Raw genomic sequence first — 18,740 nt, forward strand, 5'->3', positions numbered from 1 at the left:
TTATATTGTATTGTATTAATTTGTATTGTATTGTAGCCTGTCCCTCATTTTAAAATCATTTTTAATTTATCATTGATTATAAAGACATCACGTGCTTTTATTATTTAGAAAGAAAATATACATTTATTATTTTCAGCAACATTTTTTTGTAGTAGCGTGTTGGAATGTTCTCCGCTATATTGAGGGGAGGTCTGTGCCCAGCTGTGGGACGTATATAGACTATTTATGTTATTATTTTATACGTATTTAATTTTATTATTATTATACATTATTTTAGTGTTGTTATATATTTTGTCATTATATACAATATGATCTACACGTGAAGTCAGGTCCGTTATTTTTTTGATGTCGTCTAGAACACAACAATAAGAAAACCCACAGCCACTTTTGATTTTTATTCTAACACGGTTAAGTTAATAAAAATAATTTAAAGCTAATTATGAGAATTGAAATCGAACCCACCAATCCGCAATATTTAATTGAGAGGATATTTGTGAGACGTAATAAGAAATACATAATATACATAGACTGTTTTTTAAATTTTCTGTAACTGTCACAGAAAAAAAAATACAAATCGAGCGTGCTTTCGTACTGTAAACTGAGCTTTATGCCGTACCATTTCGGGGGAGGGAGCAGGTACCCGGCAACAGGCGAATACTATGTGCAAGCGAGCTTTCAGTCAGTAAAGCTTGCCGCTCAGTCGTGTTCGGAAGCTCCCACACTTCGCCCGCGCTCGCCTCACTCGGCCGACGAACCACGATACTCGAAACACCAAGTTCTGTGTTCACCAGTGACAATAACAAATATGTAAAATTATCGTGTTTTTTTTTTTCTCGTGAAAATGTACACAGTTGTATTTCTGAAGTAAATTGCCTGTGGCTGGGATCTGGCAACGATACACGCTGTTGACAGGTTAGTTTATAATATAACTATTTTCAGTTGGTATACTGGCTTGAGCTGATTAAAAAACAATACAACATTGAAATGTTTTTTTTGTACCTATAAAATGGGCAACTAGACATTAATTGTAATTTATACTTGCGTTTTTTGTGCAATTCCTAATTCTGCCAGCTATTACACAAAAATAAACTAACGCTACATTTGTAATGTGTTTGCGTAATAAAAAATGCGACTGTTTTTATTTTCACACATTATACAGTTTTATTGACAATAAAAGTTTGTAACGGCTAACCCTTTTTATTATTGTAGTAAAACTTTTGAGCCAAAGGAATTCATACCTAACTAGACAGAATGCACGTATGAATATTGAAACTAACGTGAATACGTTAAATACCGTATGGTGTAGCGTGTGTTATCTACTTACACCATCTTCGAGAAAAGCATAATTCTATCACAACACAACTATTCTATCACGATGTTGCAATAATCATTATCAGCTTATCACCTCTTCTTAAGTCACCTTCAGTTTTCTTTTTGAATTGTAAAAATTATAACCAAGTTGTTGAAGTGTTTTCTTCGCCACTTCTCATACATAACATATTTAGTAGATTATTAGGTAGCGTAGGATAAAAATAAAATAGAAATTTGCCATTATAGACGGCGATACGGCTTACCACCTATTACGTTGGTCTAATAGAAAGCTCAGTGAGGTGTGGGTACTTGGTTCATCGTGCGATGGATGTACAACTGAATACACAAATAGGGATAAAGTCAAATAATAAAGTAGAAATAGGACTTTCGAGTGTTCGTTAAAGATCCTACATTGAAACGATTTTTATTATTTGGACCTACTTACTGATAGTAAATTTGCAACCGCTTGGTTTAGTTTGGGTAATCCTATTATAAGAACGTTGACTATGAGGAAGTCATAAATAAAATATTTAGTGAGAAAAACATTAAAGCTTTATTTTTACGGAAGTAGCAGCAATGTACCTATAAGCTTAATACCAAATGTAATACCCGTACTTATCGCTAAAAGCTACAGTCGAACACAGATACATTACACTCAAGTGCTCAATATTGATAAACTACGTGGCTACCTAATTAGGGAGAACTAGATATATAATTATTTTAAAATAAGGAATATTCACGGTCCCTTCCTGTTCCGAAAGGGAGGTGAAGCATCGCACTCCATTTAATCCTGGAAATGTAAAAGAATGATGGGTAGTAACCACGACAAATGGGGTTGCCTATTACATTACTACATCTGGATAATACACAGATATGCTGATTATTAGTTACACTCTGTGTAAGTATTACACATAACACAAAACACACGTGTGTGAATTTGTGTGTACAAATTCTCTGTATACACCTAAACTTTGTATATTACACAGATGTTATGTAGTGCAGTAAGCACAGATCATCTTACTGTCGGACAATCGGGTTATCAGCCTGCAATTACCTAATAAAGTATGAATCTTAAAAATATTGTTGTATTGTTTCTGTGATTAACCATCAATCCGCACTGGACCGGCGTAACGGTTTAAGGCCCGATCTTCCTATCTGTCCATAGGGAAGGCCCGTGCCCCAGCAGTGGGGACATTGATGGGCTGATGATGATGATGTTTCTGTGATACTGGGATTCGTAAACGGGACCAGGATTCTGAGCACAATGCTTGAGCACTTGACCACTTCTTCGTCTTCGCATGTTAGGTTAAGACACTCGTTATAAACTTCGAATACCGGTTTCGAAGTTATCATTTAGCCCGCATTAGTCGAGCTCGTATGTAGGGTCTTGAAATCGTCAAAGACAAACATAAACTTACTGGCCTAGAATTTCATAAAACGGATATCATTTACACAATGCTAAACTGAAAATCGTACTGCTATTAAGGTCTAATAATCCACGACAACAATGACTCCTTTTTGGTCGATATAGAGACTCCTAGTAAGCAGTCTACTGCTTAACGTAGCTTCCGAAGCACGGATCATCTTACTTTCTGACAATCGAGTTATCAGCTTGCTATGCACTAATCAAACCAGGAATCACAAAGTGATTTATTGTGATTATGTCTCCACCGGGTTCGAACCCAGGATCTCCGGACCTTGAACCTGACGCTCAACGACTGGATAACAGAAGCCGTTGCCCTAATTATGGTCCAACATGTTTGAGAAGGACTCTTAATCCCTTTTACGACGTGCGCGGAAAGGTAAGCAGCTGCACGCATTCTGTTTTTTATTTTCAAGTTTTCAAAATTTTCAAGCATACAATGTCTTTACGAAACAAAGAACATTAGAAGGTTATTTAGTTATCAGAATTTCATAATATATTTTGAACGTATTACGACACAATTGGGATATAGTTGGGAGCTTATGAGCTTTGACCAATAGACGCAGCGAATACTGTCTACTTGGATAAAAATCATACCGTTTTAAGTCGGATCCACGGAATAGAAGAAAGAGGTTGGTAGGCCCAAGTGAGCCTGAAACGCACACCACACAAGTATGAACAAATAGTTCATACTTCCACTTTTCACTCCACTCGTGTGCAAACTTTACGACACACGGACCTCTGCGATAGCATATTAAAAGGTCGTCTTGTGCATTATAACCTGCAGAGCAAAAATCTAATATCCGATCCATGCAAGGAGATTCATCTTTATCACAGGAAAGCTAAAAAAAATCGGCTAAAATACTTTTCTAAGCAGTATCTTACGAAAAGTAATGACAAAATTGGTGCCTATTACAGAAATTATACATTTCCGGTAAAGTGGAATTTGAAAAGCGGTAGAGCTATCGTAGTTATCTGTTTAAAGGAGTACTTAGTAGTAAAAAAGAGCGGGGTCGAACCGGCGACAGCGGTTGTTCGGAGATGTGAGGTTCAGTAAAACAGCAAGAACTCCTCTTTACTTACACTTTTTAATTGATTTTATAAAAACCGGAGATGCAACGAAAATCGACCGATGAGATTGACAGGGGAGAAAAAATAAATATAAGTGATGTGACACATAAAAACTTGTCAAAAAAGGTAGGTATATATAAGTATCTACATAACACTGAACAGCGGTTCTCATCATCATGTCGTCCAAACCGTATCCGGCGACGGCGACTCCTAAATATCTATCCCGGGTCGTTGTTGTGGTGGGCTCTGATGTGGCTGGCGAAACCAAACTTCGACTTGAAGGTCCGGGCACGCCAATTTCATGACGGCATGATGGCGAGAGTTCGACACGAAAGTGACCTTTCAGACCAGTGGCGTGAAACAGGGCTGTGTTCTGGCTCCAACTTTGTTCGCCGAGGATCGTGCTCGTCTTAGACCAGCGGTTCTCATACAAAATGGGCGTTAGGGCCTTTCCATCCTCTTTCTCACTATTCCGTGGTCGGATCCCTTGATATAAATCTATATGTAGGTAAATTACAAGTGAAGTACAGAACAAATTGTACAGCTCGTTGCCGTGTAAACAATGGCGTAGAGAGATAAGATAATACCGGATTGTTAGGACTTTACGTGGAAAACTTAAATGAAAATATTGTTGTACTATTTTCCCGTCCTCGTGAACTTTAGTTATCGCGGATAGTGTATCTTTCACTAAGTTCGCCTGTCGCTATAAAATACCTTGATACATACTATAATATTACGCCTATTTCCCATTGAAGAAAGGCAGAGACTACTGAATTCTACTGAAAAATATATAAATTGAATTTTGTAATATCTGTGACGTGCAATTATTATTATCAATAAATGACTATGACTTCTTCCACTTCCATGAAAATCAGTCTGTTTCATAAAACTTACAATTGTAAATTACAACGACAATTTGGTGTTCATTACCTAGATAATATGAAACTGCAAAATATTCGTGATCACACACTCCGCAATGTACATCAAATTGTCATTGTAATTTACAATTGTAAGTTTTATAAAACAGGTCCCTGGTTTTTGTTTAAAATGTCTTGAATTTCGCGGTATGTTCGCTAAAATCGTCTTCTTTTCCGACTGACCCACGCACATCCGCTATAGCGTAGATAAGAACCCAGCTGTGATGTGTTTGAATTCGTCTATAGATCATAGATCACGTGGTTTCCAAGATTTGTTCCCGCTTAATGGCAATAAGGTCGCCCCCATTACTTGGGACATAAACACAACAGGCGAGTTCTCCACCTCTCAATCTTCTCTGCCTACCCTATGCTATGTTATTTTATGATATTTAAATAAGAACTCAATAATGTCCTAACTATCTAAGAATCATCATCATCAATTTAAGAGCCACGCTCTTGTCGGTGTAGCATTTTCTTCCATGCTACATTTTTAGGGAAAAATAGGGCAGTGGTTTCCCTCTTGCCTTCCGCCCTGCAGTACTCTGTGAACTCTAAGAATACCTTTCGCAATTCTCGTTACTTCATAATCTATCTTGATGTAATAATTGAATTTGATTATGTTGTCTGACATAACAAGCAAATAGCCGAGGTGAAATACCTTTATGTTATGATCATATCCACTCCAGAGACGATACATTGCAGTCAATCCTATTTAGCACTCGATCAAATGCCAACACCAAACGGTTTGTTACTCACTCATTGTTTTCAAGTGCCTGCTTCCTAATGACTAAACTAATATAGCAACTGGCTACCACTTAAATGTCACAGCAATGAACAGTGAGTAATGTTGTATCACTAATGTGTAGTCTAATGAAACTTGTTGATTGAAAATCTTTCAAATTGTTAAGTAAAGTCGGAACATAAATATGATCATTAAGGACGTAATATACGATCCCGACGACCCGATTACTCTAGCCATAGAGGCAGCCAATCAGCTCGCGACACCAAACACTTCAGGTCCCCGATACCGACCCCGCCGGCGTGGTCGACGATTTCCCTCATTCAGCGCTTATCGCTATCGACCCACTAGGGCCAATTAATTCTTTCAAATATTTTTCCTCTCAAACGACGCCCTGAGCCGAGGTTCGCGCCCAACTGGGTACCCTCAGGCCTGTTGTCTTAAACGTTGTACCGGGTGAGAGCCTTCAGCGCTCCTCATTTGTCCGGCCAAGTAGTTAATGCCATCTGCGGCAAATCTACAATAAAGTCACGTAAAAAAAAAAAAAACACATGATCATGCCTATTTCCCGCTGGGGTAGGCTGCTCCTAACACACCATTTTCACTTTCAACAGAGACTTCATGCGTGCTAGCCGGTGTAGAATACTCTTCAAATGATCTTTTAAATCTGATGTGGCCAAATATTTGATGGGTGCAGTCACCCATTTTAGAACATTGTGGTTGTTTGGAACAACCCCTGACCTTTAATACCAGCTACTAAACGTGTGACTTTCATTTGTATACGTATCAAAAATGATAATAAATCAATATAGCTACGGCATTTGACTACAATCTTATGTGATGGTAAATGCGTTAAGACGGGAGAAAATCCATGTTGCTCCATATTTTATAATTTATAGCAACTTATCACGAATTTTAGCTGGAGAGTATGGAGAACTGTCAAAATTTAGGAACACTCCACAGTACTGCCGTCTTAAGCTTCTGATTTTTATCTTCGTTGATTAATTTTCTCGAAAACGCGAAAGAATGCTGCATTCCTTCTGTCTTATTACAATGTGATAGGATGTGTCACCCCATAAATTATGTATGCACGAGGGTGCGCAGCGAAGATCAATGATATATAAAACTGGGATACAGTAAATACAGTAGTTAGATCCACATATAACATAAGCTCTTGCGGGGTAGTCAGAGATACATCGATCGCAAGACAAACTGAGCCCCAACACACAATACAAACACAAAACCACGCCAAATATTAGAAAGAATCGTCAAGACACTATACAAAAGTAAAGAAAGTGCAATTTTTGCCATGTGTCGCCACATGTCATGTCGACCAGAAAAAAGTATTTCATTTATATCGTGGGTCGTGACCAGAATTGTGATTTCAGTCACGCTCACGCGATGTATCGCGTCGCCGATTTTTCGCGCACTTCACAACGAAGTATGTAATAGACTAAGATCATAAAATAATCACGTAATAGTTAGAGGTAGGTACTTACTATATATTGCACGATGAACTAAGTACTCACACCCCACAGGACTATCTGTTAGATCAACGTGATAGGTGGTGAGCGGTATCGCCGTCTATAATGGTGGAGACAAAATTAATCTGTTAGTGAAAACTGCACTTGATAAATTTATAACTCATTGGTGCAAGTCAGCAACGTGGTGACTTAAATCAAACTCACTCTAAACTCGTATGCGTGCCGGTGGATTGTGTCACTTCTGTTACGTGATGTTAATATTATTTATTCTATGCCTAGCAATACATAGGAGAGACTGTCTTTTATTCTGTGTACTAATTGCACACTGCACAGGTGATTTCGATCTAAAAGAGTATTTTAAAAGTTGACACTGTGCTTGTATAATAGGGTAGTTTCCGACTAGTCAAATCAATTACTTTTTACTAAACGTCAAAATACGAAATTACTCTGGAATTTGTATGAAAAAGCAACCTGTCATAGGAAAACGTGACAAAACGTTGCACAAATTATTACATTTTTCTTAATTAAAAAAGTTAAATAGAAAGAACAACGTGTTTTGTCACCTTTAGACCTGTCTTTATTTAGTATTTAATCAGAATTTCATAATTAAACTTTTACTTAAGAAACTACCGAATTATGAACATTACCACACCCCGGTCACATCAAACAAAAAACCTCATCAAGAAATAAATAATTACCTAAAATGCACTAAAGTAAGACCGAGCGGGGGTGAAGTAAACCTATCTTAGCCGCTGGTGGGGAGCGACGAGTTACAGTTACTGTTCTATAGTATTATTCCTTATTTTATAACATTGTCATGACAATTCAACTTTTTAAAAGGTGTAGCAACATTGTAATGTTTGTCATTAACAGTAAGTAGCTGAATAGTTGGCAGTGTTGGCAAGCCCGAATGTGATGCGTCAATAACACGTGTGTCTTTTTTTTGTATGCCATTCCATTCCTTCTTATTATTGATCATGTTGATGACATTCTATTTATAGTAGATAAAAATGTCTTTTTTTTAATTTTAATTGTGACCTGAGATTAAATTATTGTACACATTATTTTGTGCTATTTTATATTCCTTATTTATTTTTGAGCACACAAGAATTATTCTGCGCTTTATTCCGAAGGGAGTACCTATATTCTTAAATATGAATAGGAAATATTTCAATTCTATCCGTATTAGCCGTGTTCAAAGAACGTGTGACTTACATCGTAGTGTCAAGGATTCCAATCCCATCTCGATCCTAAAATTTTTTTTTTGCTGTGCCCAGCAATGGGACGTATATAGGCTGTTTATGTATGTTATGTATGTACCCTTTTAATAAGGCTCATCCCCATTACACGGGACTTACATGGGATGTTTGTTTCCTTTTGGTGGCTACAACAGTAGTTGCCTGGAAGAAATTGCTCTAGAGCAATAAGGCCGCCCAAATTGTTTTGTATTCGTGTGTTATGTCTGATTATTGAAATTTAGTTCTGGGCAATAATATATATTTGATTTGATTTGACTTACACAATGGCGAAGAGTGTGTATACTATACACCTCTGCCTAACCCATCAGGGACACAGGTGTGACGCTTTGTTATTTTATATTAATTATTTCCATTGATTTCATTTTATTGCTTATGTTCACCAGTTTATAACCAGCTATATTTCATCAAAACTTATTCAACCCAAGCCACAATTCGCTTCATAAATATTAACAGACTAAGGTTCATTCCCATGTACCAAGGGACCAAAGGGTCAAACTTTCAAACCTATGTCTATAGCTGTATCACCATAATTTAAATAAAACTCAGCGAAGCCCAACCACCCTCATTTAAAACTCCCTAACACCCCCTCTAATTAAAAGGGTAGGATTGAGCGTGAACCAAACATCGTTAGTTGTTGGAATTAAGCCGTTGCCTTGTTTAACAGAATATAGGTGCGCTTATTTTGTACGAAATGTGGCGTTATATTTTTTGTCGTTTATACACAGAACGGATAATTTAGAAAAGCTATTACTTACCTATACATTTAAGCCGTGTATCCACATGCTCAGCATGTTCGACAACGTCGCACAACAGCGCACGTCATTGTGCAAGGGCAACGTTGCCAACCACTGAACTTGTATGGACAGATATTCCGCATCTGTGCCCTACGTTGTTAGGCTACATGTTGAGCAAATATGTTGCGCGTAAGTGTTGCTTTATTAGGCAATGCCTTATAAATCTCTGTATATACAGAGCTTCATCATCATCATCACCAGCCCATTAACGTCCCCACTGCTGGGGCACGGGCCTTCCCTATGGATGGATAGGGAGATCGGGCCTTAAACTACTACGCGGGCCCATTGCGGATTGGTGGTTATTAACGACTGCCAATGCAGCCGGGACCAACGGCTTAACGTGCCTTCCGAAGCACGGAGGAACTCGAGATGAAAACTTTTTTTTTTGTGGTCACCCATCCTATGACCAGCCTTTGCGAAAGTTGCTTAACTTCAACAATCGCAGACCGAGCGCGTTAACCGCTGCGCCAATACAGAGCTTATTACTATTCAATAAGCAAAATACATATATTATGAAGTATGATTATGAATCCTCATTACCCTAACCCCTTCGGGTTACGTATTCATTGAAACTTACTATTATAACCATTTATAGAATAGGTACTAGGTTTCCGCCCGCGACTGCGTCTGCGTAGACTTCGATAGTTATCGCGCGAATATATAATCCTACCCCTTTTTTATCTCCTTAAGGGATGATTTATCGACATAAAAACTATCCTATCCTCTTCCCTGAGTCTCAAACAAAATTTCATTTAAGTCGATTCAGCGGTTTAATCGTTAAAAGGTAACGAACAGACATAATTTCTTTTGCATTTATAATATTAATATGGATTTCCGAAGGCTTAAAGATAAGACAATTTAATCTAAGCAGCGTTTGCCTTATGGGAACATCATCCTCGGTCGACTAAGCCCGTAAACATCGGCGCGACGTCGCCAGACTACGACGCCTTGTCACCCCATCGCCTTTGGTACTTCATAACGATTATCCCCAGGGTAAATACAAATATTACACAAGGTTTCTCCACTACCCGTATAATGTTTAATTGGGAAAGCTATTAGCCGGTCGATTTTCGTATAAGACGCAACCATAAACTCTGTGCTATGGAATAAGTTCTATTAGAAATTAACGTGTTCCTACATTGCTGATACGTTATGGAATGTATAGAATCTAGCTTAATCATGATTTAGTTGTTCGATAATGTAGCTCATTGTAGTAGTATTGTAGTAGCGAGGAATTAGAATACATACCTATAAGTACCGCCATATAGTTTTGTTACCTCTTTGCGATTTGATAGATAAAATAAACTTTTTTAAATATCAATTTTATCTTTTTTACTAAAATCTCCACGATTTCTTAAACACACGACACCGGTAAAGTGGTTTTTAAGGTCACATTTAGACGTATGTAATCCGCTGATTTGTACACCATGAACACAGCCTCGCCTCTCGGACTTGTTTTTTGGTTTCTGGTTTGTATGTTGATTATTAAATAGGTAAGTGTGTCCTTTAAACCAATCCAGAAGAAGCGTCTTTTCTTTGCTACGGGCAACTTTGTCCCAGTTACCCGCTGAAGTTCGCGAGTCTTCATATTGATATTGTTAAATTATGATCCGTAACCTAATACTACCGAACGTTTATGGAATATTGTATGACATTATAAGAAAAACGAAGTCTGTGCAAGACAATTCTCTGTATAACTCGATCTTTTACTTGGAATCAACGAAATCACAAATCATTTATACTGTTCAAAGTAAAATCGACTTTACCTATTCTGTATGTGATCTCCTTTTTTCTATTGAGTGGGTTATGAGGTCGATTTCTTACCAAATCCACCCTGATGTCAGGGTTAAGTCAGTCAAAGGACCCTGACGTGGCTCATGTACACCAGCTTCTAGTCCCCTCGGCAACCGTAGCGCATTATATCGAGGGTTTCGACTAAGAAACGTACGACGTTTATCCAGGTACAAAGCATTCGCTGTGTCTCGAATAACATTCCCTCATTCAGCGCTTATCGTTATCGACCCACTAGAGTCGATTAATTCTTTCAAATATTTTTCCTCTCAGACGACGCCCTGAGCCGAGGTTCGCACCCAACTGGGCACCCTCAGGTCTGTTGTCTTAAACGTTGTACCTGGTGAAAGTAGTTAATCCGGCCAAGTAGTTAATGCTATCTGCGGCAAATTTACAATAAGTCACGTCAAAAAAGAAAAAAATAACTCTAATAATACTTCGTGTCGCGTGCGGCGTGGTTGCTGATGCGTGAGGCCTGGACGTGCGTGCCGTGGTAGTGATAGCGAACCGTATAGACATTGGTTGTCACTTTATAGTCGGACAGGAATTCTTTGCAAAAATGAGACGTTGCACATTTAATTTTGGTCCCTAATTCGCGAGCATTAAGTTCACTTTTTCTTCTTTCATTGTGTGTTAGGAGTAGTAAAGTAGAGCAACTTCAGTTGTAGTGACGTCAGCGTCAAACTTACCTATGTGATTTGAAATATTTTTTGCGGCGGATTAAAAGTCTAAAATAAATGATTTAATATTATTATTATCATAATTATGGTGCGCTTCAGAATTCCTCAGCCAAGAGCCGCCAATGATCTTTCTTACATATCATGCCTAAAGCATGTCAACTATTCACAAAATATTTATACGTCGTTTTGTAATATATTAGCTATTAATATCACAGTTAAAATTTCTACAAAGCAACCTAATCGTGACCTCACATTGAATGAACCACAGACGAATGAAATTCTTGGAATCGTTTCGTTTTTCGAAACCGAATTTTGCGTTTAATAATAAAACTGTTGTTAGTATAAACATAGGCGGGCGTCGATCTACACTGAACAGGCATTTTATATTTAGATACAGCGTTTCGCATTTTCGTAATATTTTCGTCGCAGTAGTATTTCCTCGAGTTTATAGCCCAACCAGCTTTCGGCCCGCGACTTCAATTACCGTGCACGATATGCAATTTTATCCCTGACCCTAAAGTTTTGTACCCCTGGTAACCCTTATAACGACCATAGAATTGTATGTATTGTGATTTTTCCGTATCGCTGACAACGTGCATGCAAAAAGTATAAGTTTAAAAACTGAAACCCGACTACAGAAAAATCACACTTAAGAAAATATTTATCGGCAATTTTCTATTCAGAGATGTTTAGGATATAGCCGTGGTCGTACAACAATCTGTCCTAAGAATTTGCTCACTACGGCATACGACCACCTAAATATCACTATTCGGAAGAATTTCAGGGACATTATACTCGTATATACATATTCTCTTTATACTTCCTCATAATCTTGCTTCATACTTTTAGGAGCATGATTTTTCGTAGTCGGGTTTTATATTTAAATATATGTTTTATTTTTGAATTTATAATTATGTATTACTTAGTAGCTAGGTTGCAAACAGAGAACGCCAATATACGCACTCGAATATTACAAAAATCCCGAACATTCTTAGTGCCGCCAATGTTATTGAGCTTACAGTAGGTAAATGTATATGTAGTAGGTAATTATTATTGCCTGAATAAAATATCATGTCGTAAGACGATGATGTAAGGTGACATTTAATCGAAAACATTCGAGAAAATATTTGCTGCTTGTGTATATGATTTTCTCCGGTTTGTTTTGAACATTGGATGAGACATTTCTTGAATTTCTGCTTCGATACCTACTAAAGACGTGTGTAATTTATTTATTACTTTTGTCTACCTTGTATTAAGTACTATTACTATTGTACTTATAATATAATCGTATGGATTTGAATTGTTCCAGCTTGTTAAAAAGTTTTACAATATTTCAAAATGCATATTTTTAACTGAATATTTAAATGTAGTGTAAAATTAAAAGTGACTTGCAGGTGGTTCATTTTACCCATGACTGTTCCGAAATAAACTCGAAAAATGGGTCGCTGAAAAAACGAGAGGGGTATTTTAAATCTATTTCAGTGTACTTTCTTTCCGATTCTTACTTTCCTTTGTATTTTCGAAAGATAATCCTTTCTGATGAAAATTTTCAAACACAAACTGAATTTTGATGTAGCTGTCGTGTTCAGAGAGTTGATGTGAATGATTATGGCCTTAGATTATTAGACATAAGATCTTTGTTATAATACCTATTGAGTACATAATTACGTGGATATGTTGGTACGCAGAAGAAGATCTAATAAGTAAGCGTTAGTCGCCAACAAACGCAACAGTTCCAAATTGTTAAGCAATAATAATGTGTTATGTACCTACTTGCCTATTTACCATCATCATAATATATAGGCATCAGGCAAATCAGCATAGCCATCAGGCATAGTTGAACCAACATACTTGGCCAATATAAATAAAAATACCATTGTCCCATTTGACAAGGTCCGTTTACGGTTAAAGGTCCAGTTTCTAATGTACCTTACTATAATAATTTTAAAACCCCGAGTGAATTATTCAGAGAAACAAGAATGTAAGAAAAGTTCAATATTTTATTTCAAGAGTTGGTACTGACTATTTCGTTTCAGGTTTATAGTAAAACTTTTCCATCGACGTAACGTAAACGCAACGGCACAATTATTACACTCGATTATGGATTTAGTGAGACCGTTAAAACGGAACGACTATTCTTATTAGCATGAACTCGTAGGCACTTGTGACGTCATCAATCCGTCTGTACCTACTACTTACATAAATTCTTAGGCCACGTTCAGGGACGCGCGGGGCATCCAAAAGCGCGGCGTGCGAAGCGGTCCGCTGAAAAAACAAACGTAAGACAATGTACTGAGCGTTCACGAAGAAACGTTTATGCACGCGTTTGTTTGAATTGTAGCATCACTATGTAGTATATAGTAGATAGATATGTAAATATTTACGTCCCTGTTTCGATGAGTCTTTTATAGGTTCACTATAAGGTCAAGCCAAGACCCAATCGTTTTAAGATCTATTTTATTGCTAAAATACTTTGTCTCCTTCGAAGTACTTTTGCTTGAGACAGAATCTGAGATTCGATTTTACGACCACAAGTTTAATATCTTACTCTAATGACCTTGTTTATGAATCTAGACTAGGTTTTGAATTTTAGGCAGAATAATAAAAAGTAATTTCGTTTTGACTTATTCAAATTCAAATTCAGATTCAGATTCAGATTCAGATTCAGATTCAGATTCAGATTCAGATTCAGATTCAGATTCAGATTCAGATTCAGATTCAGATTCAGATTCAGATTCAGATTCAGATTCAGATTCAGATTCAGATTCAGATTCAGATTCAGATTCAGATTCAGATTCAGATTCAGATTCAGATTCAGATTCAGATTCAGATTCAGATTCAGATTCAGATTCAGATTCAGATTCAGATTCAGATTCAGATTCAGATTCAGATTCAGATTCAGATTCAGATTCAGATTCAGATTCAGATTCAGATTCAGATTCAGATTCAGATTCAGATTCAGATTCAGATTCAGATTCAGATTCAGATTCAAATTCAAATTCAAAAATATAGTAATACAATAAAAAATAAAAATCATAAAACGGAGCCTTTTCATGACAAAAATCTTATTCGGACGGGATTTGGACCCACGGTGTCTATCCCTATATTCAGAGAACAGGTGATCAGCCTGCATTGTTATAATCAAATAATAAAAAAATATAATAATAATATAAAAATAAAATAATAATAAAAAAAAAATAAAAATATAAATGAGGATTATAAAAAGATTTTGTGATATATCGCCATCTGGAAACAAACCCGAGACCTCCAGATCGAGAGACGTTATAATCACTGGACTACGAATGCCGTTCATGAACATTGACTCATATTAGTTATCATGTCGTAATCGTTGACAAAATTGTGACCAAACTGTTATTTTTCGTCATTTCCATATAAATGTGTATCTTATTGAAAGTGGATTTCACGTTTTTTTTCTATAAGATTTTCACACATAAAGAATAAATCCGTAATCGACCATTGCTCAAGAAGACCCCATTTATCTCAAAACGTCTATATAGGTGCAAATATGTATATAGATCGGTTCGCATGTCTATCTGTTACGAGGGCAAAGCTCTTGAGCATAGGTGATTTATTATTACATGATTTAGGAACGAGACTTCTCTATCTGGATGTAACCCTTTAGCCTTTATACCATATATTTCTTTGGGAACGAATAGAGTTGAAATTTTACACGACTTTAGCCAAAAACGATTAAAGACGCCTTTGAAAGAACAAGTTTAGTTGCTTGTCGTTCCATGGGCCCTTATTAAGTTTCAAGTAATTATGACAATCAACAGTGACGAGTGACAAAAATATCATTGGTAGCATAATTATCAGTATGTCACCTCATGTAAGCTAATCACGCATTACAAAACTATTCAAGATATCCATCCTAGGATTTCGTGTCAAAAGTGGTTGCAAGTTGTACGTATTTGAATTACTTGTAACTCTATTGACCTCATCCACCTCAAAGAGCATGAGTTTATGTACAGTCATGTACATCCTGTACCCACTTAAGAACCCTATCGCACTAACATATTTGACAATTAGTGAGACTTACAGTTCAATTTGTCATAATAGTTAATGTGACATGGTACAAAAGCGTATTAATGCTCGTGACCGTAGGTATGTAGAATCTAATCCAATTCAAACGCCGCGAGATAATAATAAAATATACAATAAATAATAATAAATAGTTAATAATTTACCAAACATATCCAACTAGCTAGGTACACAAAATATCTAAGAGAAGTTGAAGTTATACATTATCAAAGTTTTCCTACTTTCTAAACTAGAGGGACCTGTTGTGTCTTAGGAATTCATAAAAAAGACATTCCTGAAAATTTACACTAAAAGACTAAAAGTCATTCCTATGCGAGACAGTGACAATGAAAAATTTCGTGGCGAGACCACTGAAGATAATAAAGATGTAAATGACTGAAGCGATACAACAAAATTTATAATAATGTCGTTAAACTCCTTCATTTTCTGTTGGGTGGTATCTCCCGTCAAAAATATCAATGTTAACATCCAAAACTAAGCCAAGTTTTCATTAGATTTCATTTTATTTTCAATAAATACAAGACCATTCTAAGAAAAGAATTTTCGTTGTAAACGACATCTCTTATCTTAGTCGTCGGCTGAACGCGATACCAAGTTCTTGTTAGATCTAGATAGCTCATGGTTTCTGAGTTGAAAGACGAGCTCTTACCAAGAGTATTGTTATCTTTAATCTGAAACTTGTTAACAAGAAAGTTATGGAGTAAATTCACGAATTTACTTCGATTCGACTTGTCTTAATCGTTATGCAAAATCACAATAATATACTAAGCGAGAAAGTCGCAATCCTGATCGCCGATTGCGTAGGCACCTCAACGCATACGTTCTCTACACTATCGGCGATGACAGACGATCACGGGTGAGCACGATCAATGCCGTGTTTATCAAAACGTGTAGACACGTTCCCAATCTACAAGTTACTCACAAGTACGCGTAAATTACGTTTAGCAACGTAGAGGGATTGTAAAATATACTTGTGAAATAAATATTGACACTTGTAACATGAAATTTACATGTGTAGTTTTGATAAACGAATTCTTGTAATATTAATGAAAATTTTTACAAGAAAATTTCTTGTAATACAGGGCTTGTAAGTTTTGATAAACAGGGCACAAATAGTTTATAAGCGATAATAGACAATGATGAGGAGGCATAACATTATGATGTTTATGGTAAGGTACATTAGGTATAGCGCTTAAAATATATCATAAGCTCTCTAGAATTTGATTCAAGTGATATGTTAAACACTCTATGAGTAATGTTCTGCTGGATCTGATATAACAGAGCTTAATCTGATCTGTTTCTCATCTGGACAAGTCTCAATGATTATGATGATGGATTAGCCTGGAAGAGAGCCAAATTGTACGCAGTTGTGTGCTTCGGTAATTAAATGCTTATGAAGATATAAGTAATTTGACGACAATTGATTTCATAGCACATTGTAACCGCTTTGCGTCTAGGTAATATTATAATTTTTTTTGTTTCTTCACCTATTGTTATCATCATCTCATTGTCAAATTATCGTATATTACTGCGAAATTTTATTAACATTATTTTTTACGTTATTTTTTTGTATTTGGGCTTTATCTTTTCTTCTTCACTTGATAACACTTTTTTTTTCAAATCTATTGATAGTCAACTAGGTTTAAAGATCAAAAACTTAATTAGGTACAAAATTAGAAGCTAATTTACTAATGCTACGTTAAATCAAAACGCTTATAAATAAGCAGTGATTGAATTCATTCCGTTAAAATACGGGGAAATTCGAATGAAACACACTTCGAAAGAAACTTGCTTAAATAACGATAATTTAAGGGATAATTGCATTGCAAAAATAACTTGAAGTCCTAATGTATTTCAGAGTTTATCATGAGGTCATTTACCTGAACGACAAGCCATTTGCTACAAAGACGAAGCCAGTCTAGCTTCGATGCAAAATTCCATATAAAATGCATGAAGCTATCTCTATGATGCTCTTGTAAACTAGAAGCTCCGCAAAATAGACACATGCATACAAAAACTCACGTCCGTAATCCCTAATGGGGTGGGTAGAGCCACAAGTAATCAAACACAACTTGCAGCTATTACTAATACAAAGTCCTAGGATTGATAAGATGAACCTGACGGTGACAAGGGACCAGCTTGTCACTTATTACAATGTACTATAACAAATAAGCTTTTCAGAAGTGTTTAATATTTACCATCGATATGAATACGTTTAAAATTTAATGGATACTTCAAAGTGAGGGAACTTACTACTAGTTATTACTTACAATAGACAATTAATTTGTTAGCTACCGGAACCCAGACGCTTTAAAATTATGATACGGTTAGTATTCTCGGGAAAGCCATACATAATAAATGTCTATCTTAGAGATCTTCATACAACTGGCGAACGTACAGCACGCTTAGGTACTTACTTATAAATTCTTAATTTACTCTAGCCTTGGGTCCCAAGTTAGTCACAGTCTATATTTAATGTTTAATCTTGAGGAGTTCGGTCATCGACCCACACGAGAAAAGAGGAAACAGAAATAATTTAAGTAAATTCGGAGTTAATTTAATAGTTTAAGTGTAGTAGATTTATATTTATCTTCATTTCATTGTGCAATAAAGTTGGTTGTTGGATATTCCCCATTGGACTACCTACCTATTCAAAGGTAGAGATATAGCGTTATCATTGGCCACAGCATCTATAGTAGATGATTGTTGCAGCACTTTAATCTATCGGTTCCCGCAGCTCTTCCGATGACTACAGGAGCCCTATAGTAGCGCGGCATTTCTTGCCACATCGATCGCACACAAAACATTATTCAGAGGTTGGGACATAGCGTATATCACCTATAATTACTGAATTATTATAATGCATTATCCCGTTTTCACAGGGTCCACTTACCTACCCTGAAGATTTGACAGGTTCGGTTTTTTACAGAAGCGACTGCCTGTCTGACCTTCTAATCCGCGAAGGGAAAACCAGCCTAATACAGGTTAGGTTACCTACCTCCGAAAATGCATTTCTCGGGAATGTGGGTATTCTCACGATGACTACTACTGAATTATTATTATTGCGTATGGCAAAAAGGTTATTGGGTGGATCGTATATTCAGTTTCAGCTCCCTTAACCACGTCTCTGCCGCATCTGTTTCACAATGCAGCTTGGCTATGTCACCTAGGAACCGGTGTAGAGGGCACTCGTTCTTATAACTACTGAA

General features: G+C 36.6%; 1 protein-coding gene across 1 annotated transcript in view; it reads left to right on the top strand.

Moving 5' to 3' along the window:
• The first annotated feature begins 622 nt into the window (after positions 1-622).
• Positions 623-18,740, top strand: part of LOC126368973 (uncharacterized) — a 64,196-nt gene continuing 46,078 nt past the window's right edge. The window contains exon 1 of the mRNA XM_050013246.1: positions 623-912. The gene's annotated coding sequence lies outside the window, so the exon portion shown is untranslated. The remainder of the gene's footprint in view (positions 913-18,740) is intronic.

The sequence above is a fragment of the Pectinophora gossypiella genome, chromosome 8 (genome assembly GCF_024362695.1).
Source record: "Pectinophora gossypiella chromosome 8, ilPecGoss1.1, whole genome shotgun sequence".
Taxonomy (NCBI): domain Eukaryota; kingdom Metazoa; phylum Arthropoda; class Insecta; order Lepidoptera; family Gelechiidae; genus Pectinophora; species Pectinophora gossypiella.